Below are 26862 nucleotides of genomic sequence, written 5' to 3' on the forward strand. Positions count from 1 at the left end.
ATTGTGCTGAGTTGAGTGCATGAGAACAATTGAACAACATAAAAAAATACTAGAATGAACGAAATTTTGTTACATCATATTAATAAAAGTTGATACCATTATTAAAGCTTTACAGCTCTCTCAACAATAAACAATGCAATACTTTGCTGAAAAAAAGAAAAACAAACTGAATGATGATTAAGAAAATAATTGCGGAAAGAACCTCATTGTATAGAGAGGCGAAAATTTGACTCTACATTTCGCAAAAATTAACAGCTCCGTTCCTGACAAGACATTTATTCCTACTCACAGCATAATATAGAAACAAGAAGGATGATACAGCGCCAAAGATACTACAGTTTTTAGAGAATAAACATGCATCTTTTAAGATTATCTCTAATAAAGATATTAGAATTTATTAATCGTATTTTATTTATTGACGAAATAGGTATAAATATTTTTTCAACCAATTATAATTTTCTATTTACTAATTGATTCTTCCATTAGTTCTGTTATATGCAGTCCAGGACACTGGCAGAACCGATTATCCGGCTTTGGAGAGGCTCTGTATTTAATGATTTTCGCAAAAATCTGTCAAATGTAATCGCTTTTGAGCAGAAATAGATCTCTGATTTTTCTTTACGGAAGTATTATAAGAAATCAAAGCACGAAACATTAATACCTAAAACTGCCCCCCCCCTAAAAAAAGAAGAAGCTTAAAAAGGGGAATCATTGGTGTATTTGATTACATAAAGACATCAACACTTTAATGTGCTCTGTTAGAAAACTGCATTACATCTTGTTGTAAAACAGTTCTTAGTAATCAGATATCATAAGCTATTCTTTATCAGCGACATGGAATTTCGTTTTCTTATATATTACCTTTAAAACCAAAAGTTTCGGTTATGAAATATTTGAAACTGATTTTATGGTTAATCGTAAGAATGTAACCTAGTTATTATTTAATGGAATACATGCGTTTATGTTCCTGTCACTGAAAGCATTTCTTTTAGAGCTTAAGACGTTCGTTTCTTTCTTTACATACAATACATGTCACTTAAGAATCACATGCAGTACCAAGTTAAATCAAAATTCAAAACAGTGTTTGTTGTAAAACGGCTTACTGGCCGATAAGCTTTCGATGATTGTACTTTTTTTTACTTTTCTTATTTGTTTACTAGATAATAATAATAATAATAATAATAATAATAATAATAATAATAATAATAATAATAATAATATTATTATTATTATTGCAGACTTCTGAGTGGTTTATGGAAGAAATGACCAAGTGCAATCTTGGCAAAATAACAAGCTACAATGATATGGCACAAATCATGTATTCTATATCTCCTGAAGAAGTTGTAAGCATTTTACTGACATTTAGAAACTATCAATTAATAATAATATTTTCATTATATCCTGGGATAAAATGTCTTAGGGAAAATATTGCAAAGGTAAAAATTTAAATAAGTAAAACTAGCAAATACGCAAATTAAAAAGAGAGGATGCTAAACACAGTCGTGTATCTCAGAAATAAAAAAAAGTAAAAAAAACCTTTTACGTTATACTTATTTTGACAAGTTCACTAGATCGTGAAATACAATCATATGACTTCTTAGATTAATTATGACTAAAATCAAAATCGTGACGCTCTTTTAACAGTGTCTCATTTCAAATTCCAAATGCGAAATGAAAATTTAAGTGGATTAAATGTAACAATTCTTATGTAAGTTATTTCTGTACAATCCGTAATCCTTAATTCTTGGGTGGTTACTCAGACATTAACTAGTTTTCCTTGTATTTTGTCTAAGTGCTCTATGGCCACTGGCGGTACTTGAGAATAAGCGCTACTGCGCAACTCGGAAAAATTTCCAAGTTAAACAAGCGGGCATAGCCCCAAAATAAAGGCATATAAAATTCATTGGCAATTAAGCATTAGAATTAAAACTGTCGAGCTGGTGATAAAAGCTTTGAAAGCAGATTGAGTTGGAACACCTTTGTGCCCCTGGCGCCATCATCGCTATGTGTTTCATATAGTATCACCTCTATCATTTCTTGAAATTTTGTTAAATGTCATATATAATTCTTGTAGAGCAGCAGTTTTGTTTTCAGCCACATGCGATCAAGAATAATATGATAAAAAATTATTCTTGAGCTTTTGACGCCGTTGGTTAAAAAAGAGTAATTAAAGTACATTTTTGTAGTTCTTACTTTCTCTTTTTTAGTACACAGAATGCCAAAAATAAGTGCATCTGAAAATTTATTCTTTCTAATCTTGTGTGAGTTATACTGAAAATATTTTGAACATATTTAGATTTGAATTGATAAAACAATTTAAAATTTTATTAATACATTTCCTTATAAAATACCATGCACACTACAACCTAGATTTAATTTAATAAAAGAATTATGAACACTTAAAGCTGTGCAATGGTAGGCAGAGAAACAGTATAAGCATGTAAGTCACAAATATTCATTTTTACTTATACCTTAAGGAATTATACAAATTATGACATGTACCAATACCTGATGTCTTTTCTTTATAAATATTATAATAAAAGGTATTCGAACAATGAAATTGCCCTAAAATTGGAATCAAATACTTTTTGTCCAATTGACAAACTAGCAATTGTTTTAAATATGCAATTATGATTTTTTTCCAAATCAATTACAAGCACACCTCTATTAAGTTTACGCACCTCATTATGTTTCTCAAGTTAGCATTCATTCACCTAGGAAGAGAATATGGTACTTACATGAGCCATCTTTGAGGGTTCGGGAAACATTTAAAAGACTAAAATTTAGTCATTTCTAGGGAATAGTCCAATTAAATGCTTTTTCGGAGCAATACAAACGGAACTTGACACATACACATTAAGGCAGGCTTTACTCTCTATTAGACCACTTATCCCATCATTTATGGTATAACAACCTTGAGAGTCCTTTTCAAGTAGGCTATCCCCAGCACAAGGATGGCAATGTGTGAATACTGTCATTTCTTGATGCAGTAGATCTGTCTAAATATCACGCTAAATATCAGTTTGGAATAGTCTCTTTGTAACACGTCTTCAGTAGCAACACATCACATGTATCGTAGCACAATCTATCACAGTAGAAAGGTGATTCTTCTAAAACTAGTACTGACACATTCATGTCCATTTCTTCCAACATCCGATAATAGGCTCGAAGCGTTTAATGTTGATCATATTTCAAGAGAGTAATATAATCGGAATTTCATCGTGCCGTAGACAGCACTTCGTAGACAAGAAATTATTGCATAGATCTTCACACAATCACTATGTAAGCCGATATTCTAAGCTTTGTAGGACTGGAACTAACGAGATTACATCCTATTTTTCCATCGCATTCTGAAAAAAGCTTCTTCAGCGTACATTAAGTAACAATTCAATTCAGGGTTCATCTTTCTAAGGGCCGAGTCATTGTTCATAATTTCTTTCTTGTTTTCGTTATAAAACACTGTCTATCTACGCGTCTTCCATCATTTTAGAACACAATATATCCTATTATAATAAAATAATATGTTATTTAAATGTCCGGAGAAATCTCGAGCACATGCTAAATAGGAATTTAATTCAGCTGATAATTATATAGGAGGTCCATTCATCTTCAATAAATTTTCCTTCATCTAGCACGTTCTTGAAGTTCATCACAGCACTGCTCCTATATCTATCTCCTTCAAGACAGTCCAACTTCAATCAACAAATATGAAACTTACTTCACACTAACTATAAAATTTCTCAGAGCTTTATCAGAACTTACTTCAGACTAATTATTAACTTCAACAGATAAATAAACTTTAACAGACTTATGAACTGTGCACTATAATGAAGAGTGAACTATTTATGAATTATTGTAATATAAAATATATTATTGTAATATTATTGTAATATAAAATTTTAAATAAACGTGGTCCCACTGAGTGAGCAATAAAGCTGAAAGTCTTCATGGCGGCACAGCTGCTCACCCAGTGGTCTCCTGTCTCCTGTATCTATCTCCTATTATTTACACAATTTTCTATATCATTTAGCATTCGCACTTCTTTTTTTTTTCTCATTTTATTTTCATATCTCCAAAACTTCTTAGCACACTTCACTCTTTTCTCTCTCTCTCTCTTTTTTAAAAACTTTTTCTTGGTCCAATAGTATGTCACATGTCTTTTCCCAAATCAATTACAACTTTACCTCTATTAAATTTACGCACCTCATATTTTTCTCGAGTTAGAGCAAGAAAAGGCGACAATTTATTTTATTATCTTTTTCTCCAGAAGGAACCCCAAGGGATAAGTCAAAACGATTTTTAGTTTTATTTCATATTCAAAGGTAATTCAGCAATTAAATGTTGGTGTACAATAAAATGGCTGCTACGTTATTTAAAGCTACCACTTATCTAACATCTTTCAACGAATTTTTGTCTTACATATTTGTAAGTTCTCTTATTTTAGCACCTACCTATTTGGACAATTACGCCCAAAGAAAAAGCCTTTTCTTTCAAAACTACATTCTTTCCTTCGCAACGGGCCACCTCTGCTCTGAAATGATTTCGCTCATTAACGCGACGGGAAGTATTTCTTTCTAATGGTAGAAGACAAAAAAATGCTTTATTCACAATCTTTCTGGTTACCTATCTTTCTCGGTTACCTATCACAATAAAAATTACTTACATTTCCTTTCGCGGAATCCTAACAATGAAAAGTATTGGGCCAGTCGGAAATTTCAGCTGTTTTTTGATGATAAACACAAATTGAGCAATGCAAAATCATAAAACTTTTCATGGACTCAGATAATACCGGTTTGTTCTATAACTTTTTCCATCTCTCCAGCAGCAGAAAGTTTTCTTTTTTAAAAACGTTATTAAATTTATTCATAAAAAAAGTTACTGTAGTGCTGTTAGGGAGTCTCCAAGGAAATAAATTCCAGGCTGTTCAACGAATTTTGAAAAAACATGGGGAGATTAAAATCTAAGGTAGAAGGTCCAGAGAATAGAGGATGACACAAGACATCTCAGTCATATTCAATAGCTGACATTGACTATTGCCTGACATTAATCGAAATGTGGGGTCAAGCATTCTCATGATGGTAATCAGCATCTCGACAGTTGGGCAGTTCTGAGCGCTTTGCTTCAGTTTGTGCTTTAAAAACTGCCGTTTGGGAATAGTATTTTTCCAAACTTTTAGTTTGATTTGGTGACAACAATCCACAGCATACGATTCCTTTATAGTCTTACTCTACAAATATCCGAATGTCAGTTCTTGATGTTATTAAAGGACGCTAGGAGGCTCTTTTTATTTTTGGCTTACCGCATGACCTTTTTCTTGCAATATTATTGCATAGCATCCAAAAGCGTCTTCTCTCGATGTACTAAAGGTAGTTTTTTTCGGCTTGCCACATGACCTTTTTCTTTTAACATTATTTTTAATATCCGCTTCTCATCACCTGTAATAATCCGTTTCAAGAAAAATTTCCTTATTTTATTTTTAGCAAATAATCACATGCCGAAACTCGAACAAGCATATTCTGCTCTTAAAATATGGGGTACCCATACCTCGAAGCAGCTTACATATCAAATCTTCTTCAAATGGTCATGTAACTGTATTTTTAAAAATATTTAGTCTATCTAATAATTCTTGAACTGTATAGGGTATTTTATCAGCAATAGCTTCCTTTAATAGGTACTTGTTTACATAGGATGGTCGTCCAGAGCGGGCATCGTCTTCAAGTTTGAAATTTCGATACTTCTCAAACTATTTTTAAACTATGCCATCAGAAACAGTGCTTTTTCCATATATAATGTAGCACAAATTTTACAAACAGTCTGATTACCAAGTTTTTTCTTCATTTTATATGATAAAAGAGCTTTATATGTCGAAAATGAACTTCTGGGTTCTTTATTTTTAGCACTGCACTAAAACAAAACTTATGCTACAATTACACAACCTGAGCAGGAAAGGCCATATTTAAATATTTGATTTCGATTAAGGAGCCTTTCTATCAGCAGTAACAATTTATTTCCCATTGGCGAGCACTTAGCTAACTCACGCTTAACCACTATCGAAGTGTTGTCCACTTTATGGTGGAAGGTTTTGGTTTGGTTTGCTTTATTTAATTATGGCAAAGCACACTAGGGCTATCTGCCTAAGAGGAGAGATGCCTTTGTGGGGGACTTTATAAGGGAAACTGACTCGTATACACGTTACACATGGGGAAAACCACGAAAACTCCCATGCAGCCAGCCCGTTCGCGAGATTCGAACCTCGGACCGAACTACCAGTGTTCAGCGACTTAACCGCTCGGCCGCTGGTGGGCCCTTTATGGTGGAAGCACCTAATGTGAAGGCCACCGTTATTTCCTATGAAGGACGAACAACTACAGCTTGCCCTCTCCGAGATTCGATCCCGTAATCCTCCCTGAAGTTAAATTGCTGCATGGCGAATGCTAATTCAATCCATTTAAATTTTGTTTTGTTTGGAAATCGATCTCATTGTATTCTAATTCTGCTATCAATGACTGATAAAATTTAGAATACATAATTAAATATTATTGTATTTTGATTCAGAATGGTATTGTAAATGGTTCAATAACCTGAATCATGCATTATAAAGGAAATTTAATTGAATTGATTATAAAGGAAATTTAATCTCTTGATTTCAAAATTCCTTACCATCCACAACTGCACGATAACTTAATATAAAAATTAAAGAAAATATTTTTTGTTAAATACTGTATTGTCGTTTCAAATACGTATAAAGCGCATTTACGAAATTTTAGGACAATTTGTTTCAACAAATTTCACAAATGCTAATTGACAGCATTTGCTACTAAATCATCTCAACTTTAAAATATTCCTTTACAAACATAATTTACTAAGCAATTAATCGTTTGCTTTGGTTCAGTGAGCAAAAGCTGCCATGGGTACGAAAGCTCGGTTAATAATAGAAATGAAGTCTATCAACCGGGAATCAAACCTTTTTTTTTTCGAACACACTCTGAATGGATATGAATAAAACTTAATTCTTAAAAGAGCGTTAGACAAAACGGCATTCATCTGCTTGCGCTGTAGAAGGTTCACGCTGCAGCAGAAGCTTCAGGTTTAAAAATTCCCAAGTGAAGATCATGATTGTGACCTTTTATTATTCGAAAAGAATAGGTTTACACGGAATTTGTTCCGAAGAGATAGGCAATGGACTATACAAGACGAAATTGTCATAGCCGGAAAATCATGTGGTTTTACGAGAAAATTTTTGGTATTTCATCACATATCCCAAGTTTTATTTTAAACCAGTGGATCGCGACACACAGGGGAATCGATAAAACTTTTAGCAGTTTTGATATTTCTTTAACTCATTATAATAATTTTACAATTACCAAATATTTTTACACAATGTATCTGAAAATACATAAAGATAAGATAATACAGACAAAGAAAAAACGAAAACTTTTCGACGTATTCTTTGTATAATATAAGCATTCATTATCCTTGCTTTGCACGTGATGCTGTCATTTCGTCTGTTACTTATTTAAAATTTTCACATTGTTCTATGTCTTAAAATTAGAAATTAAAGTTAATCACCTAAAGCTGCAATAGTATTTTACAGTAAAAGTGAAAAAATTGACAGTTTCACTCGCGCGTGTGTCGGATTTGCGCAATACTTCTGGGGTCCCACAAAATTTTTGAAAATGTTATGGGGTCTTGGGGGTCGTGAAAATATCTCAGTGATAAAAAGGGGTCGCGACTGAAAAAAGTTCAAGAAACCTGGTTTTAAACCTTTAGTGAGAACAACACTTTTCAGCGATAAATGATATTAATCGAATTAATGAAATTTAAACTTTTTAATTTCCATTTCCTACTCATAGAAATTTTGGTCATAGTTTTTCTTACTAAATTCTGTTTAATCACAGTTTTCTTAATCTACTGTAGGTATCTGTAGATTATAGGATTCAAGTAATATTTAATAGTATATTAATATTTCATTTTATTTTACATCAATATATGATACACTACTAAACTTACTTGCGCAATAATATGCATATTAATTATTAATTTTGTTCCCGTAAAAACACTTTCATAAATAAAAGTTTTTCTTCCCTCCTTAGGATTTACTCATGATACAAGTTACAAAATAACATTAGCCGTAGAATATGAAATTTCTATTTAAATATTACTGAATTTTACATCAGAATCTTCTTATTACAAATAGCTCGATAACCTGAATCATGCGTAATAAAGTGAAATCAAGTTAATTCCAAGTACTTTTGAGATGACATGACTGCCAAGGCCTCCCAGAAACTAATATTTTGCGTGAAAAACGCATGGTGTTTTCATATTTCAAGGGGACTTCTGAAGAAAACTACATTAGGTCAAATAACTATTTGCTGCTACACGAGAATGCATCGTCAAAGAAATCTTTTCCTATCAAGCAGTTCTTAGTAACGGAAAATAACACGGTTCTCAGCCACACCCTTATTTACCAAATCTGGCAAATACAGAATACTTTCTCTTCCTTAAAATGAAGTCACCCCTCTTAGCTAATTATTTTACAGTAACCAAAGACGTAAATAAAAAAGTCAAAAATTAAATTAAATCTTTGACCCTAAGAAACAATATCAGAAACGTGCCGAGATACCAAGTTAAATACAACCATTTAAAACGTTCTGCCAGAGCTTCCTGGAAGAACTCAGTTTTTCTGAAAAGGAATACGTTTTATGAGAATGTTACAAGAAAACATATATTTTTCTGAAAAAACAAACCTAGGATTTTGCTCAGATAGAATTTAGAGAATCCGTTTGATTCATTAGCTTAAAATTTTGTGCAATTATTAAGTGATTTTCTTTTCTCTAACTCCCTTTTGGAAACAATAACTCTGTTTTGTAGAAATTATCTATGCGTATCAAACTGTACCGTTAGAGGTGCACAGGAACTCGATTAATAATATAAAAAAAAGGTTACATTTTTTAAATCGGAAATCTATTTGAATTTAGTTTATGATACTGCAGACATGTCTATGAGACATGCTATTAACGTTTCGGTTTAATGTGAAGTGTTTTCAAGGTAGCTAACTTCAGCTATATGGTGAAGTCTTTTTTTTTTTTTTTTTTTTTTTTTTTTTTTTCTTCAAATTTCTAGACTTCGAAGCTTTATAAATACGTGTTGTTTCCGAGATTTTAACAATTATTCTTTTTAGAAATTATTAATGCTTTTTTGATTCCATTTAGAAGAAAGAGTTTTTCCAAGTGTCCCTACTCGCTCTTTCAAACAGGGTAAAGAAGTTATTATCCAGAATGAGATCGGAAGAATTATGGTGGCCCGGAAAAACGATATAATGTCTTAAAAAATAAGCACTAGTAATTAAAGTAAATTCTCTAAATTAATTTTAATTATTAAGCACTAATTTAAAAATAAATTCTCTAAAAGAGTAATTTCGTTTTTCAATTCTATGTTTGCTGTAGTAAGTTGAAAGAAGCCAGTTAAAATTTGATTACTTCTCAAATAAACAGATGCAAAAGCTCATAAAATGCTCCAATTAGTATACAGAGCTCTGCAATAGTTTATTCATGTTTTTAGTAGTCCAAAGGCACGGTAGCCCAGAGTGCTATTAGTTTAAAAACGACATTTTGAAACTAATAGCACTCACGTTTTAAATTGCTGCTACCAAATATTATCATCCTGTGTTATATTTAAAGAAATTAAATAATGAAGATCCAAAATGCCCCATAGGAACGAGTAAAACTTTTTATGGGTACCCAGAAAATTCTATGGTTTTCTGCTGACTTTAACTGGTTTCTCTCGGTCTCTGTGGGTTTTTCTTACTGGTCTCAAAATGCTCCATAGAAACCAGTAAAACGTTCTCGTGGTACCCATAGAATTCTGTGGGTCTATACTGACTTTTGCTGGTTTCTATTGATCTCTATGGATTTTTCTTACTGACACCCATACAACCAACATCAATATCAGAACTTTCTACTGGTTTGTATTGGTTTATATTGACTTTTACTGGTATAATATAATTGAAATGGATGCCAAATAAATCTTCTACTGGTTTGTATGTGCTTATACTAATTTTCTAACTAATCTCAATAGACTTCTTGTAAACTATAAAAATTAATACCGGTATCAGTAAACCGAAATTCTTTGGTATTCTTGTCTACTAATTATTTAAAATTAATTATTGATTTATTTATTTTTATTTCCTTTATTTGGTACTGTTGAAATTAAGTTTATTTCTGTTTTGTAACCAACAGGAAGGTTTAAAATTAGAAAACTTACAATGAACCCTCTCATCTCCACCTCTTCTGTAAGACGATCAGTATTTCTAAGAATATAAATAAAATATGAGCATTAAATTTGACTTCTTTAAGACCATCGGAGTAACCTGGAAACGCAGCTGGTCGTTTTAGAGAAGGTTCACTATATATGCTCATTTAATTGTTTTTTAAAACCTTTTTGTCGGAAATAATACCAGTAATCCATACACCCACACACAATGAGGTCTCTCTAAGGCGAACAGCCACACATAAAAATGTTTTTTACAGTCGGCCGGGTTAGATAGGTGATGTTCAATACCAGTATATACTTATGTTCTAAGAAATACGTTTATCTCTTAGAAGTGGTCGTCTTGGAGAGGCTTCATCTACTAAATGAGCCTCTCTAAGGCGACCAGCCACGCTTTCAAAATTTTCGTGTGGTCGTCTCACAGAGAGAATGTTCACTACCAACATATACTTATGTTTTCAGAAAATACTGGTCTTTCTCAGAGGCGGTCATCTTGGGAAGATGGTATTACCAAAAGTTGGTTCTCCGATTACACACAAGCAAACACACACTTATATAAGCACATTTCAGTATTTCCAATAGTACAAATAAACAACAGTATTAACCATCATCTCTTTAATGCAACCACAATTATATTACAATTATATTTGTGTATTTCACACAAACGGTTTTTATTCGTGTTACGCTGACGTGAGGGAAAAAATTCTCCCCTCCCCCCCTCACTTTCAGAAGTTTTCCAAACAAGCAATATGACACCATTCTTATTAATGTTGTAAGGATGTTTGCGTTATGATCTTGGTAGATAGCAGGTTGTAGTAATGCAATAAATAATATTTCTACTATAATTTATTGTCTAGATGTTTATAATGAAAAACAAAATACCAGCATTGATCATGAATATAAAATAATATGCAAGGAAATGCCAATAAAGCCATGCACGTGTAATGGAGTCTAACGTTTGAGCGACCGTTGCTGAGAGTTGAATAGTTCTGAAATGGAAATCCTTCATTAATAAAATACTGCGTGAAAACTGATTTTTCATCTTTGCTTTTATCCTAAAAAGCAATGTGCTAAAAAACTGAAAAGTGATAATTTCAGACTTGATAATTTGGTTCAGTGTGTTTACAGCAGATGCACAAACATATGTTTTGCATTATATTGAAATTGTATTTTTGAAAACTTGTTCTTTGATTATAATTTAGAAATAAAGTTTCAAGCTTGTTCATGTAGATGTTTCATTATTTGAATATTATGTACTAATAAATTTGAGCATGCGTTTTAAAAAAGATCTCGCGTTATTCAGTTTTCAGTTTTTTCGACTAATGTGATATAGTTGAGCAGAAAGAATAATTTTTTATGTCTTAAAAAATGTGCTCATTATATTTCTCTGAAAAAAAAGTTAAATATTTATAGTAAAGTAAACACTGAAATATTTAATGTGTGTATTAGTTATTGGATAAGATGGGCAAGACATACAAGCCAAGGAATCTTTTTTGCATTACTAAAATTGCGTGAAATTTTAGATGATCATATAGTAACTTACATTATTTTTTTCTTTCTGGTCCCTTTTCTGTACAAGTATGAGACTTGAATTACATTGATACATTAAACATTTTGTCCTATTTTGTTAAAACACATTATAAGCAAACATTTTTATGGATATTTTAATTTTCATCATTATTAGTTTGATGAAGAAAATTTCAAATGGTTTTTTCATAAATTGCTTTTGAAATAGAAATATAGTTGTGAATAATTAATAAAATTTATGTAATACTAAATGTGATAATCTTGGGAATATAAGACACAAACATGAGTTATTTATTTGAAAAAAAATACGTTAAGTGAAACCTCATATAGTGGTTATTTTCTTAAATGACCACCGCTGACAGTGACAAATTTATGAGGAACATAATTAAATAACAGTAGTTAAAATCACTGATAGATTTGTAAGGCTACAAGAAACTGGCATTATCTGGAATTGTGTAGTTAATTGTTTTAGGAAGGTTTCACTTTATAATCAATTGATTTACTTGTAGTAATGTTTACGTGCGTATGAATTTTGCTGAAGTAACTGAAAGGTTTTACAAGACAATTAAAATAAATATTTTCAAATCATGAGCTTGTAAGGGCACTATTTTTGCATTTTTACAATGAAGATGCAAAATATTCCTTACAGGAAAAATGTAAGCTTTATTAGGATAATAAGAAAGATTGCATGTCCCCAGCAGTTTGCTTAATTGCTATAAAATGGAGATTTCTGTTTATGAATTAATTTTAATTTATATTTTATAAAAGTTACGTTATAGTAAATTATCTCATTATTAAATAAATATAAGCTTACTTATATTACTTATCAGTCTAATGTAAGTATATTATTACCTGCAATATATGTAACGCTGGCATTCCGTAGAATGTCTAAATAGTTTTGAGCAAAGTACGAGAATTATTTCAATATGTTATATACTTTCCTTAAGAAAATAAATAGGTATTGCATTCTTAAAATGCAATACCTATACATTCTATAGAATGATAAATACTATTTAAAGATAATATGAAAAAATATCATGTTAAGGCTTTTAGTTAAAAGAGTTGCATTCAATAGAAATGAAAATGTTATTTTTAAAAATAATAAAAGAATGTCATTAAAAGTATTTTTAAATACATAAAGGAAAATATGTTATATAAGACAACGTTTATGCCATAGCAGAGTTGAAAATCGGCGGTTTATTTAAAATTTTGCCAGTTTGTCATTTATCACTGTATAGGAAGCCGTGGAAATGTGTGAAATTTTATGCGCTTCGTACTTTGCCCGAAACTACCTAGCCGTTTTATAAAGTGTCGGATTTCAAACTTTGCCGCTAATTTATTTAAATTAAAAGCTTACCAAAGACATCCATTATCATAGTTTGGAAATAGGATATATTTCACAGTTTTATTTAATTGTGAATTAAAATTTTGGTTTGATGCTTTTAACTGTATTTTTGTTTTTTTTGTGTTGGGTGTGCTGCGTTAACCGTGAGGCCGATTATTATCGGCCAGGAGGGTTGCAGCACATTCGTATATTGCATTATATTTAACAGGGTCCTTAAAAACTCTTATGTGGCATTTATTTTCGCAAGCCCTCGTTGTAGATATATACTACCATTTACAAAATGCAATAAATAAAGAAACTATACATGTTATGGTATTTTTTAATTTAAAAAGCAGTTTGCAAAATAAATAAAATATAACATCTTATACGGCATTCTGATTTTACTGTTAAGTAATATTTTACATTCGTTAGAAAAAGTAGGTGTCACAAAGGCAAGAAAGGAGTACGGCCAAAACTGAGAGACATATTTAGTTTCTAAATTTTGGATTTCTGCCATCATCTCCAGCTGCTTTTTTTTTTTTTAGATATCGGTTAATAAGAATCATGATACAATATCATAAGGCTAGATGATGAAATCATGATGAGGCATTTCTAGAACAAAATATTTTGAAAAAGATCTTCTTTTCCGCAAAAATCGTTATATAATATAACCTTTTAAAAACTGATATTTATTTCATTTTTAATTACGTACATATGCAAACAATTCAATTTGTGTATGATCCCGGAACATGATTTCAAATTTCAAATTAAATGTTTTGGTCAACTTTTGTCGTGAGAGATTCAAACTTCTTCGTATTTTTTTTTTAATAGCAGGTATAAAATCTTCTTAAATGTGACTACAGGGGCCAAGGAGCTGCATATAATGGTACATATCGTAAATTTTAAAAAATTGAAATTTTTACAATAAAAATACCATAATATGAATATTTGTACTATTTATAGCATTTTTGTAAATGGAAGCAAATGTTTATTATCCACTGTTTCAAAAATAAAGGTCACATGAAGACGTATCGGGACACCCTGTATATATGCGTGATCTATATATGTAGTTACTATTTGTATAAAATTTTTCCTGGAATCAACTATTTCATCTTAACTGTTTTCAGTATCCTTGTTCCGTGGAGATGGAGGCAAAGCTGAGGGAAAAAGCTGTAAGTTGATATTATATACTAGTTTTGTTGTGCAGCAATTTCTCTTCTTTCTTCTTTCAGAATAAAGTTAAAATTTATTGTTTATACAAATAAAATTGGAATGTTTAAGCTTCTAGGAGAATATGTGAAAATCTAAAGACGGGAAAACTTTAATTTTGAAAAACTTAATATTTTGGTTTTGACAAAAGTTACGTTGAAATCCAGTTAGTAATACTTCATAAGAGAGTATAAATTCTTATAATACGTGCATGCTACGTTTGCACTGTTTACTTCTTTTTAATATTATTATTTACTAACATATTTCCAAAAAACATTCACAAGATCAAAGCACGCAAGTGAAAATTTCGAAACAAGATTTATCTGTTATATTTGGAAGGAAAAAGACTGACTGAATAGAAGAAATTGTGTTTTTCTAAGATAAATAAAACTGATATATTATTATTTACTGAGGTAAACTTTACTAAGGAAAGTTATATTTTCAAATTAATGTATAGTGGGAGTCGCAAAAATAGCTGCGTGTTTTACATACATAGGTGTACCCAAAATCAATCGGAATAAACGATACTTTTAAGCGAATATTTCAGAATTAGGATCGTGCCTTTAGGCTTTATTAGTTTAGGATTCCTCGCACCTAGTAGCAGTATAAAAGTAGATTTTTTCGTCCTTTGAGTTGATTTGCGACGAAGCTTCTTGTCATTTCTGTGTTAACTATTGATAAAGACTAGATACCCTCATTCATCGTCAACTGAACTCAACCGATAATCAACCACAAAGAAAAAAGTCTATGAAAATATAAAAAATATAAAACTTTACTATGAAGTAAAGTTTTATTTTTCATTGAGCAAGACTGCAACTGAAACCGTTATGATTCTTTTACAAATCTTTAATTACTATGCTTTGAATAATTCACAAGCATATGAATTTATTTATCAGATTATGGAATGGCATATCACATGTAGCCTGTTACGACTTAAAACATCCATAGGCGGAAAAAAATGATAAAAGCATAGAGAAATATTTTAGGTCAGGTGACTCTTTGACAGGTCTGGCCAGATTCTGATGTCAGTCAATTTGATACTTAGTAAATTATGTCTGTGGTATTTTTCATTGGAAAGGCATCAGTTTTAGTTTGCGAGTTCAGCGGCAGCTCACGCATAATCTTACAATTCCGTTTTTCTTCGACACACCACTGGATGCGCATATTCACTTTCTGATTCTACAATTAGTCATATTCGTAATAAGCAGCTCATCTATTTGTCAATTACCTTCATTTTTCAGAGCTTTTGGTATAAGCTTCGTATACGGCTACTGTTCTTTGACACGATTTCAGGCTTGAGTTTGATACTATATTCCCAATACTAGCAACTTTTGGAATACCAGATCTTGGATTGACATGCTTTCTTAAACTTTTTACGAGTTCCTTTCTCTTGCGTGGTTCGAGGTGCTAAGCTCAAACTCTTTATCAGAATAGCATTCTTCTGCTTTTAGTGTAACAACTCTTAAGATGTGTTTTACAACTTCTCTGAAACAAATGTCTGCATAATGAACGCCGATTATTCACAGCTGCCTTGAATTATCGTATCTTCTTTGTATGAACGTGTTTCAAAGCGTCATCGGGCATTTGCACTACGAAACTATAATCAGTATGCTTTTTTTGATGATTGTAGCCGGTCCAGTCCATCTTATATAAAATTATTTTTTACTATCAGGGATTAAAACTGTAAATGTGTTAAGTTCCTTTAATTTCTCTTTGAAGAGTCTTCCGATTGTGGTAGAATGCATAAGCTTGCCAACACCGGAAAGTCCTGCTTATTCATCAACTTTTCCGAAGTTCATTTCAAATCATTCAGATAACCAGACACTGAGCTTAGTCATCCATGAAGAATAGAGGTCATAAGTTCATAACGTTTTCAGATAGATAATGGGCAATTAGGACGTCTTCTATAAAGCATCAGGAATGATTGTCACCAGTCGTAGCATTAGGAACTTTTCAGTAGGCCCAAATTGAATATGGTAGATGTTTCTCCGAATCTTGTCAAACTTCTGTAATGGTATGATGTATCATTTTCATCAAAACAATATTAAATCTTTCTACAAAGCCATTTCAGCCTGTATGATAAGGAGTTGAGAACCTTGGTGAAAATTTGATCCTTTTCAAAAACTCTTGAGTCAAAAACGATGTAAAGTAAGTTCCCTGGTCTGATGGAACAATCTTATGGATTTCCGTGAGTGTAACTATTTGCAGGAAAACATCACATGTTGATTTTACGTAAGATTTTTTAGTGGTACTGCTTCTGGTCCTCTCGTACATATTCAATAACACACAGAACGCACTTGTAACCTCGACAGCTTGTTACACGGATCCGAAGATATCCACATTAATTATCTTGAATGTTTCATAACTCCCTCAAATGATGCTTTTTAGCTCGAAGCTGGCAGGTGTTGCCCTATTCATTCACATCTTTCTTGATTCCAAGCCAATAGGAGTAATATCACAATAGTTCAGCAATCTTCTTAGTTCACAGGTGACCTCCCCATAGGATAAAATGAGTTACGTCCAAAATTTGTTTATTTCTCTACTTGGGAACAACTAACTGATGAAACCTTCTACTAAAATCTTATCTTTATGGTACAGAAAATTTTCAGTAATATCCATTCTGAGCATCTTGCCAGAATGCTTGTAAAGACTGATCATTTTCTTGTTAAATTCGAAATAATTTTGGATTTAAAACACAGTTATTTTTTCTCGTACTATGTTTAGATTAACCTTTTCCTGTCTTTTTATGTACAGTGTACGACATTTCATTGTTTTCTAAATACTTGCCTTAAATTTTGATTAATAAGTTTTTTCTATAAAGATTAAATATTTCGTAAATTTTTCACTTCCATAAAAAAGCATTTCATCCAAGCTATCATTAATAAAGTTTATGTTTTTGCGTTCAAAATTAAACTTTTGTTTATCATCTCGATTTAACTCATTAAAAGCACTTAACTACAAAAGTAAGTCAAATCATTAGATAACCTATCAACCACTGCATATGTTTTAAAAATAGGGGACTTAAATTTAGCATCTTCAGAATACTTCGATAAAGGGAAGTTAGTGAGAGAAGCCCTTAAAATTTGTCCGAAACTTGACGTGAGAATAACACTGCCATGTGGCGAACGATATATTTCTAGTACACTATCAGTCTTAACAACAGTTATTTCGCTCCTGTATCTGTTACAACATTAATTATTTTACCATTACAAATGCGTTTAACAGTCATCAAATCATCAATTAATTCACCTTTAGTTCTTCGTTTATATTAAAATATAAGAAATATTTGCGTTTACGGCATTAGAATTATTCTTTATCGAACGCCTTCTTATCTTCATATGTTACGATACTTATAATTATATTCGAACATTTCGATTGGAGAAGGGCAATTGTTTTCTGCATTTCCATTGAAAACAAAAGAAGCACCGATTAGAATCTCTTAAACTCTTTTATTCTTTTCCCGTGACATAACACACTTTTCCGTCACGTTCCCAGAATAAACAAGCTGAAGTCGAGCAGCTGCAATTTTGTGTATATTATCGAAATGACTGGCGCCGATCGTAGTTGAAAAATTACAAGCGTGGAAATTGTTTCGTTTTCGATTAGGTGCGTATTTAATTATGTCATAGCACACGAGGGCTATCTGTCTAAGGGAAGAGATGCCTTCCTGGAGGACTTTCTAGGGGAAACTAGCTCGTATACACGTTACACGTGGGGTAAACCACGAAAACGCCTATTGAGCCAGCCCGTTTGCGTGATTCGAACCTCGGACCGAAAAAAGTTCAGCGAATTTACCGTTCGGCTGCTGGTGGGCCGTTTTCCATTAAGAAAATAAAATTCTTTTCAGACAAATTCGCGTAATTCTTAGGGCAAGATAAATTTAATGAAGTTCGTTCGCGACTTTGATTTCCAGTTTTAGAAATTTTATGAGGTCGTTGACATTAAATTTTCTTCATCTGCATTTTGAAGAGCAAACTCAAACGTTATGTCCCTAAGAACACATTTCATTAACAATGGATAAAGTAAATTTCCGTATGATTCCGTTTCGATTCCTAATGAATTTAGTATCTTATTTGTATGTTATGGGTATCATACATTTCTCTCAAAGCATGAAAATCATTCGAACCTCAGGTAGGTGGTAAATGTCGCAGTTTATGTATGTATGAACTGGTAAGAAGGTTTTCCGACCAAATATTTCATTAAGAATTTTAAGCTCTTCGTGGCACTTTTATTGGAATAATGAAAATCCTCCGATACTTTGTACAGCTGCATCACCTAATAAGCTAAGCAAGTAATTGAAGTTTTCAATTTTAGTAACTTTTCATTTTTATTTATTGTCCTAATAAATGTATTGATACAATGATGCAAATGGCTGTCTCGTGAAAATGTTGAGATATTGCCAAGCTGACAATGGTTTTGGCGACTAATATTTGTTGACAAATTCGGCAAGAAATCGCCATAGTTGGTGAGCATTTGGCGACATTTTCGTTCGTCCTTGTATAACTGTATTGGTACTGTAACTGAATAACTCCAATTGATCCTTATATGTAATTGCTACCGTATTCGGTCTTTATATGCAACTGTAACGGTATATACCTTCCAATAATTTTAAAGAAAGGGAAAACACTAGAAATTTCCTGGCTAAAAAGGAAAAATTATATAAGACCGCGGAGAGCATTCAGTTCTCAATTTTTAGTTCGTAGTTAGATGTCCGTGCTAGTTTCGCTTTTCGTGCGGGTTTCGCTCTTCACATACGCTTTGCATTATGTTCTGTTTAACGCTCTGAGAAGTTTAACCCTTTGACGGTTAGGAAAATGAGCAGTTTTCGTTTACTTAATTCGCACAGTATTACGAGTAAACAGTAGTCGAAAGTGGCAGCTGTTTTCCCCCGCCGTTCTTCCGAAAATATCACTTTTCTCTGGCGATGCCGTAGATAGCTCGCCTCACGCGTTTTAAAAATTTTGTAAAAGTATTTGTAGTACATAAATAACAGTTTTTACATACTTTAAAATAATTAATAAATGATCATTATTAAATAGTAAATTATAAATGATTATAATCAATTATATAAATAATAATAGTTAATTATAAATATAAGACAAATATTAAATTGAAAGGACTAAATAAATACAACTAATGTAAAACTTTATGAAGCATTTAAATACAGTAATTACCTGAAAATCTTTGTATGTGTGATATACTTTAAAACTAAATCGTAAGCTAAAACTAACCAGGAAAACTAAATCGGCTAGGAGTGTGTGAACTTGAATAAATTTTACACCACTGTCGAACACTCGAATCTTCCTCATCGCTTGAACCGTCTTCTGAGCTTGATATACTGTGAACAAAGTCTTCATCAGACTCAAAGCTTGATAAGCTTTCTGTATCACAATCATAATCACTATCATAATTATCTAACTTTCGCTTTTGAGCCATTTTACTTTAAAAACACCCTAAAAAACGCACCAAAATACGCATAAAAAAACAAGGTAAAAAATATTCCCCCCCCCCTTCATCATGAAAAGAAATTCATGGAACCCATACTGCCATCTGTAGACAGTAAAACTAACTAAATTTCGCGAGTAGGATTCCTTTGTAACATAATCAATGCAGAATAATAATGGCGAATGAGCTCAGCTCGTCAGCGCGCATTGGGGAAAAATTTTACTACGCGAGTAGTGCTCGTTTCTAACCATTTCCGTTGAAATTTATGCGAGCTGAACTTGTCCACAACCATCAAAGGGTTAAAATGGTAACTACTGATTGTGTTGTGTCGTACTGAGAATAACTGTGCGAATACTTTCGTGGAAAGTGTTTCTTTTGTGAAAATAAATTTTATCACGCTATCATTGGGGCTGTGGGCATTCAGTCCATTATGAACCCGTACGCAAGTAACAGTTAATTAGAATCTGGGTACAGCATGGCTGGCCTAGTGAATATGAAATCATCTTATGGCCACAAATTGGCTGCACCTGACAGAAACCGCGCAAGAGTATTATAAAATATTTGTCACATTTCAGCATCTTCATAAAATTTATAAATCATAATTTTTGGCAATTTTAACATTGTTATCAGAACTCTTGTTAACTACACCAGGAATAATAGATACATCGGTAATTTCATGAGAGGAACCATTAGAAACCAGTGAATTGTTAACATTTTCTTTTTCTCTTAATAATTTCGCGCCTTAGAAATTCCATTTTGCAGTCTTTTCATCGTGTTCCAGGGCACTTACGATTTTAATGTCTAATTTTCTTCTATATCTTATATACCGTAAAAAGCAACTAAAAATTCAATATAACCTTTCACTTTCATATTATGGCTCAAAAAATAACTTTCCGTTCTTTCTTAAGATTCGCAAGTTCTGCTTCAGCCACTTCGTTACGGTTAAACTCTAATTTCCAACGAAATACATCAAAACCACTTACGCTTTACTAGACGTTCGCAATTCATTTAAAATATAATACGCAATAGCGAAGTGAGTTCTTGACATACTTAACATAGATGTCACGTGATGTGGTCGTATACGTAAAGCAAGCTTATGCGCTATAAGACAAACCCTTTATTGTAACACGGATAAAATAAACAGATATAATTTACATAAATTTAATAAACTATTTCTCCTGGCTTACAGGTAACTTTACCATGCCTTATTGTGACATTCTCCTCTAAATAATCTCGACTCTATCACATAGGAGAGTTACGAAAGCTTGCCCCGTTCGGCTCAAGTGTGCATGCGTAGTATTCATCATATCGTGACAATCGTTTCGGCGTTCGTGCTTCTTTTTGAAATAAAAAGTTCCCCGAATTAACACTAAACTGCAGAAAAACTAGACACTTCCTCTCACATGTCAATCAGTATTGTTATATGCCTTTTTAGGAAAGACACATAACAAAATAATTAAAATTTTCCTAACTGGGTAACCTACTCCTATTCATAAAAATCCATTGCGTTGTGTTAAATTTTTACCGGATTAACCCCTAATTCAAATTTTTGGTGAGCTGGTGAATGACATGAACAAATCAAATAAAACATACACTTAAATATTTCAATGAAAATAAGTTGGTTTATTTAGAAAATGAACATCTATTCATTCAAATAATCATGTGATAAAATCAAATAAAAAATATAAATAGATATTCCCGGGAAATATCAAAAAAAATTCAACATAAGATTATATCTAATTTGTAAAATTTCACCTTTAATACAAATAGGTTTAACATTTTTCTATAGACTTATTTCTCCATATTGCACATAAAAATTTAATTCTATTAAGTTTAACATATTTCTTAGACTGTTCTTTTTCAAAGGTTTTCTGTAGGACAATTGCTAATTTCTTATATAACAATTAAATTTACACCCTTATTGAAAAAATAAATAAATAAATAAATAAACAGTTATCTAAAGGTAGAGCAACCTTAACAAAATTTCCAGGAAGAATTTACATTCCACAGAATTTATACCAGAGTTAATGACTTAATGTACCAATCATTAGCACCAATTTAATTTTCAGTGCACGTTCCTTTACTGCGGAACTATAAGAGATTTTTTTTTCTTTTCATTTTCTGAACCTTAACTAACAATTAACTTTAGCTGAATAATTCAGTTTAGTCTACCAGTTATTTAGATAATAGTAATAGACATAATAAAACAAAATAAATTTCTTTAAGAATTAGCTTTTAGAACTTGAAATATTCTACCAGACAGCTCTAATAATAATAATAATAATAGCGAACCTGTTGGCAACCGCCGTTGATTCCCCTAGCGCAAGCGCATGATAAGCAAGTTCTCTGCTGCGTAATACTTTTCTAGGCAGTTAGCCAAAGCCAATGGTGAGTACCGCATGTAAGCGAGAAATGCTAAGCGCTGTGTAATATCATGTTTCTACTCTGCTGTTCAACGTCTTCATAGCTTAAATAAATGTTTGTCATGTATATGGAAGACGTCATTTTACTCTTCATGGGTTATGGGCCCAGACAGCGCTTAACTGTGCAGTCCAACCACCATTGTTAAATTCTTTCGGCAAGCCAAGCTGCGTCGATTGAAATGAAAATGACGACGACTAATGCAGTGTCAATTGAAAAGCTAAACAAGGACAACTTTGACACGTGTAAGTTGCAAGTGGAAGCAATGCTGATTAAAAATTATCATTGGACTATGTAACTGGGAAAATTCCGAAACCAGAACCTGGTGATGAAGAATTTGCTAAATGGAAAACTATTGACCAAAAAGCACGAGCGGATATAATCCTATCCATCTTACCCAGTGAACTTCCACAAGTAAAGGATTGTGTAACATCTCACGAACTCTGGAGTAAATTGCATTCTATTTACGAATCGAAGGGACCAGCTAAAAAGGCCGCAATTCTAAAAAAATTGCTTTTTACAAAAATGAGTGAGTGTAAGCAAATGACTGATCATCTAAATGATTTTTTCATTCTTGTGAACAAATTGAAAGAAATGGAAATAAACATTGCGGATGATTTGCTTACAATATTGCTTTTATATAGCATACCGGACTCTTATGAAAGCTTTCGAATAGCCATCGAATCTCGTGTTGAACTGCCTCCTCCAGAAATGCTGAAAATTAAACTGTTGGAAGAAGCTAGCGTTCGCAGAAATAAAGATTCATCGTTTTCTGAACCACAACTTTATACAAGGAGATGTACTAGCAAGTCTCGGGCCCAAGGGCTCCGAGAAAAGAGAGGGACTCTCATCGTTAAGAACCGCGTAAACAAACAGGAGGCAAAAGCCGCAACTCCAAGAGATGGTGTCCAGGAGCGAGAAGAGAAGAGCGAGCTTCCCTTGGATCTTGGATCTTCACACTTTTAAGTAGTACCAGTCGTGAGACTTCTACTAATATATTTCACTTCGAATACATCATGGGGAACTTCAGAAGTTTTAATAAAAACTTTTTTGGCATAAATACTAGAAAATTCATCATTCACTCATTTCCCATGCTCTAAATTTCAAAACTTTTTGTAAAAAAGTTAAATCACATTAAATAAACTGTAACATATCAAATAAAAGTAAAAATTCTGGAGTAAATAATGAAGTATAAATAATAATTACAAGTCCCCTTTGAAATTTATCTGGTTCGGTTGGGACCGAACCTGAAATCCCGTGGAGCAAAAAATTCCGAGGTCTATACCGCTCGGTTACATCTTCATTGGTCTCTTTAGCTCAAAATAGATCTTAAACAAACAGTTCGAGTGCCTGCAGAGGAAAATCAAGTTTCTCATTTTCGTTAATGACTTTTGTAAATTTGTGATACAGGTCTTTTAGTTTGAAGATTAAAGATTTAAATTCATCAAGGTTTTTAATATCTGAAATTTTGGTCTTTCCGTTCTCATTTTCTTTATTCGCTGCAACATTTGCGTAGGTTTTTTTACTAGTATCTTCTGTTTTTTGCTGTTCGGAGTTTTGTTTAGTGAAATTTGGGAAATCTTTTTGCGGAATTTTCTGTTTCTGGAAATATTTTCTGCTGGGGTGTTCAGGGCAATCAACGCTTGTAGTGGCATGAAAACCACCACAAAGCACACATCTTGCAGGAATTTCTTTCTTTTCCTTGATAGGACATTGAAACGATTGATGTTTATCTAAACATCTGATGCATCGCGGCTGATTATGACAAGCTCTCTGAGTGTGTCCGTAGCGTTGACAGCGGTAACACTGTACCGGGCCGGGTCTTGTGTTGTAACTGACTATTCGCACTCGCATGTCACTAATGTGTGTTATATTAAAAACTTCTTTCTCCTGCGCCGTTCTTGGGGTTTCAAGGTAGAAAATCGGGAGCAATGTGGGAATTCCATCTCGCATTCTTTGAATATGGTGAAGTTTTAAGACAGTGATTCCGTGTAATTTGAGCTCCTCTTTTATTTCTTCTATTGGGGTCTGTGTAGTTAAACCTTTAATGACTGTTTTTAAGTTCTTTTATTTAGTGAGAAGGAATGTGTGGAATGGGATAGGAGCTTTTTCCAGATAATCTTGTACCGTGCGAAAGTCGTCTTCGTTAAAAAATTGCACTCTGATATTTTCACCTTCAATTTTGGTTTCGAGCTTAGAAATTTTTAAATTTTCCTTAATGTCTTTTCGTATTTCTGGCCAGTTAGTGTTTTTAATATCTGTGATTACTATCGGTGGTATCTTAGTATCTTTCGGGTATGGGCTGGTAGGTTTTTTTCGGCTTTTCAACTTGTGGAGTCATATCTATATCATCGTTGTTGGCATCGAGCATTTCTTCGTTATTTAGTGAATCGAAGCGTGAGGATGTGCTAATAGTTTGTGAACTGTAGGACGATCCGCTATCACGACGCGATCTTTTAGCCGGCTTTACGGTTGACCAGTCTTGTGTGCTATTGCTAGCGGATGGTGGGAATTGCGCGATAATTTTATCGACATCTCGTTTAGAAATAAATGAATAAAGCTTCTTTTCCTGAGTTTTTAATTCAGCCTGCATAGAACGACGAAGTTGAACGCTTTCTCGTGTGAACGGAAGCTGTTGCACTTTTTCTATGGCATCTTTTAATTCTTGAATGTGCTGAACAATTTTCTGAACATTGTTGTCAAAATCAGAAGAAGGCTTCGGCTTATTAAGGCATTTGCCTTTGTTATCGATCGACATTCTGCTGGCTATCTGGTTTGTCGCATATGAAAAATCATACTTACAAGAGAATCAAGCAGAGAGAGCAAAAATCAGGACCTCACTCTATGAGTTCAAAAGTCCGAAAAAAAGCGAGCTTCCCGCGAAAACAAACCCCTTTTAGATATAACGGGACAGCCACCTTGGCTAAGCCCACGCCCGAAAAGGTGAAAAAAAAACAGTTGTCGAAAACTCCCGCCTTAAGCAATGCAAAATCTCTACCAAAACCAACCAGTTTGAAATTACAACGGATCTCCCAACTCGCCAAATGCGCGCCAAGTTAAGGTCGCGCCTAAACATCTGCATTTGTTAAACGTGGCAGCCCTGACAGGAAGTGGCTTTTCAAGTCCAAAGAACGCACATTTTTTCGTTGAAAGTGAACTTTTTGTAACTCTTCCTCCCCCCTTTTTTTGTTAGAGAAAATACTTAAGAAGTTTTGATAATTAAAAGACTATAACTTAAAATTGATTAAAGCTAGAATTATGAAAGTAGTCTCAAATTAAAGTGCTAATTTTTTTACGTCTAATGATATTAAATTCTAAGGGTTTAACTTAATTTTTGTCATGAAAAACTGAGTTTATTACTTGGAAATTCACCCATATCCATTGTCCGAGCGAGAAAGCGAGTACGACAAGTATGAAAACGAAGTGGACAAAGAACGACGCTAGCTAAACTTTTCGTTTAAATTCAGATAAACTAAATTGATCAAAATATACCAATAATAATCCAATAAATTAATAAAATCAAAACATGTTGTGTAGCTTAAAATTTAGAATATCGACACATTAAAATTTTGATTACTGTGATTAAATTAGTTACGTTAAATTTGCTATACAACAGTATGATCGTACATCCTGTGATGTGATTTCCAAATGTCACATGCTCCGTGGCATCACACTCCGTGTTAATGTCCCTCAAGCATGTGAGAAGCGGTTAGAGAAAGTTTGATCCAATAGTTGGACCCAGATAGCCTGATCGTTTTGTATTTCGTTTTATGTATGAATCTGGAAACCAGTTTTGTTTTGGAATGTTGTGATCTGGAAATTCTCCTTCTATTTAAGCACCTAAGTAAGTTACTGAAGTCCTTCTAAGTAAGCACCTAGTCCTAGTAAATTCTAAGTCAATCTATTTAAGCACCTAAAGTAAGTTACTGAAATACTGAATAGTTTTTCATTGTTAAGATGTACGGATAATTTGATTATTATACTAAGCTCTATATATAAATAGTTGCATTATTCTGTATGTGTTTGTAAAGTGAAATAAATTGGATATTAAACGAAGTTGGATTTCGAGTCAAAACAAAAGTGGAGTCCAGTGTGTAGGATATTGTGCTCTGTATTAAGTAGGGAACCAGAAGCCGTCGAATTTAAGAATAGAATATTACTTTCCTGGAAATTAACCATATAATTTTTTAATTTATTTAATTTTTGATTGATTCTGAGTTATTTTATACTAAGTTTTGTTTCATGTAGAGATTTATTTTCAATCTGATACAGTACGTTGAAGAAAGTAAAAATGACTCTAGATTCTGAACAAACAGAAACTGAGGCTGAACCAAAAGCTGATGAACCGAAACTTGAAGTAAGTTACGAGTGGAAAGAACTAATTTACGCCGTTTCTTCACTATGGCTACGAATACGTTTGGCGATATTCACCGTAAGATTTATGTCGAAAGGGATATTCATGTTTAATTTGTCAAAGTTGTCGAGAAGACAGAGCGTTTGTTTAAAGTAGATGAAGAAATTAAACATTTATTTAGTTTTACGGATGAAAAATATGATACAATGGAATCGCACAGAGACTAATTTACTGAAATAAGAGTTACGTTTGAGAAGAATTATAATCAACCTAAAAAAAAAAATCTGTAATTTCTATTAAGCTTGCACCTGAT

The 26862-nt window shown here is 32.6% G+C and overlaps 1 long non-coding RNA gene across 3 annotated transcripts in view; it reads left to right on the forward strand.

Moving 5' to 3' along the window:
* The window catches only part of LOC118191994 (uncharacterized), a 75094-nt gene that overhangs the window by 14063 nt on the left and 34169 nt on the right, over positions 1 to 26862 (forward strand). For all 3 annotated transcript variants that reach the window (XR_015042617.1, XR_015042618.1, XR_015042616.1), the window contains exons 3-4: positions 1239 to 1343; positions 14248 to 14292. This is a non-coding gene — a long non-coding RNA (uncharacterized LOC118191994). The remainder of the gene's footprint in view (positions 1 to 1238; positions 1344 to 14247; positions 14293 to 26862) is intronic.

This window comes from Stegodyphus dumicola, chromosome 8 (assembly GCF_044657685.1).
Source record: "Stegodyphus dumicola isolate Sdum_Otavi_A_Nest chromosome 8, ASM4465768v1".
In the NCBI taxonomy this organism is placed as follows: domain Eukaryota; kingdom Metazoa; phylum Arthropoda; class Arachnida; order Araneae; family Eresidae; genus Stegodyphus; species Stegodyphus dumicola.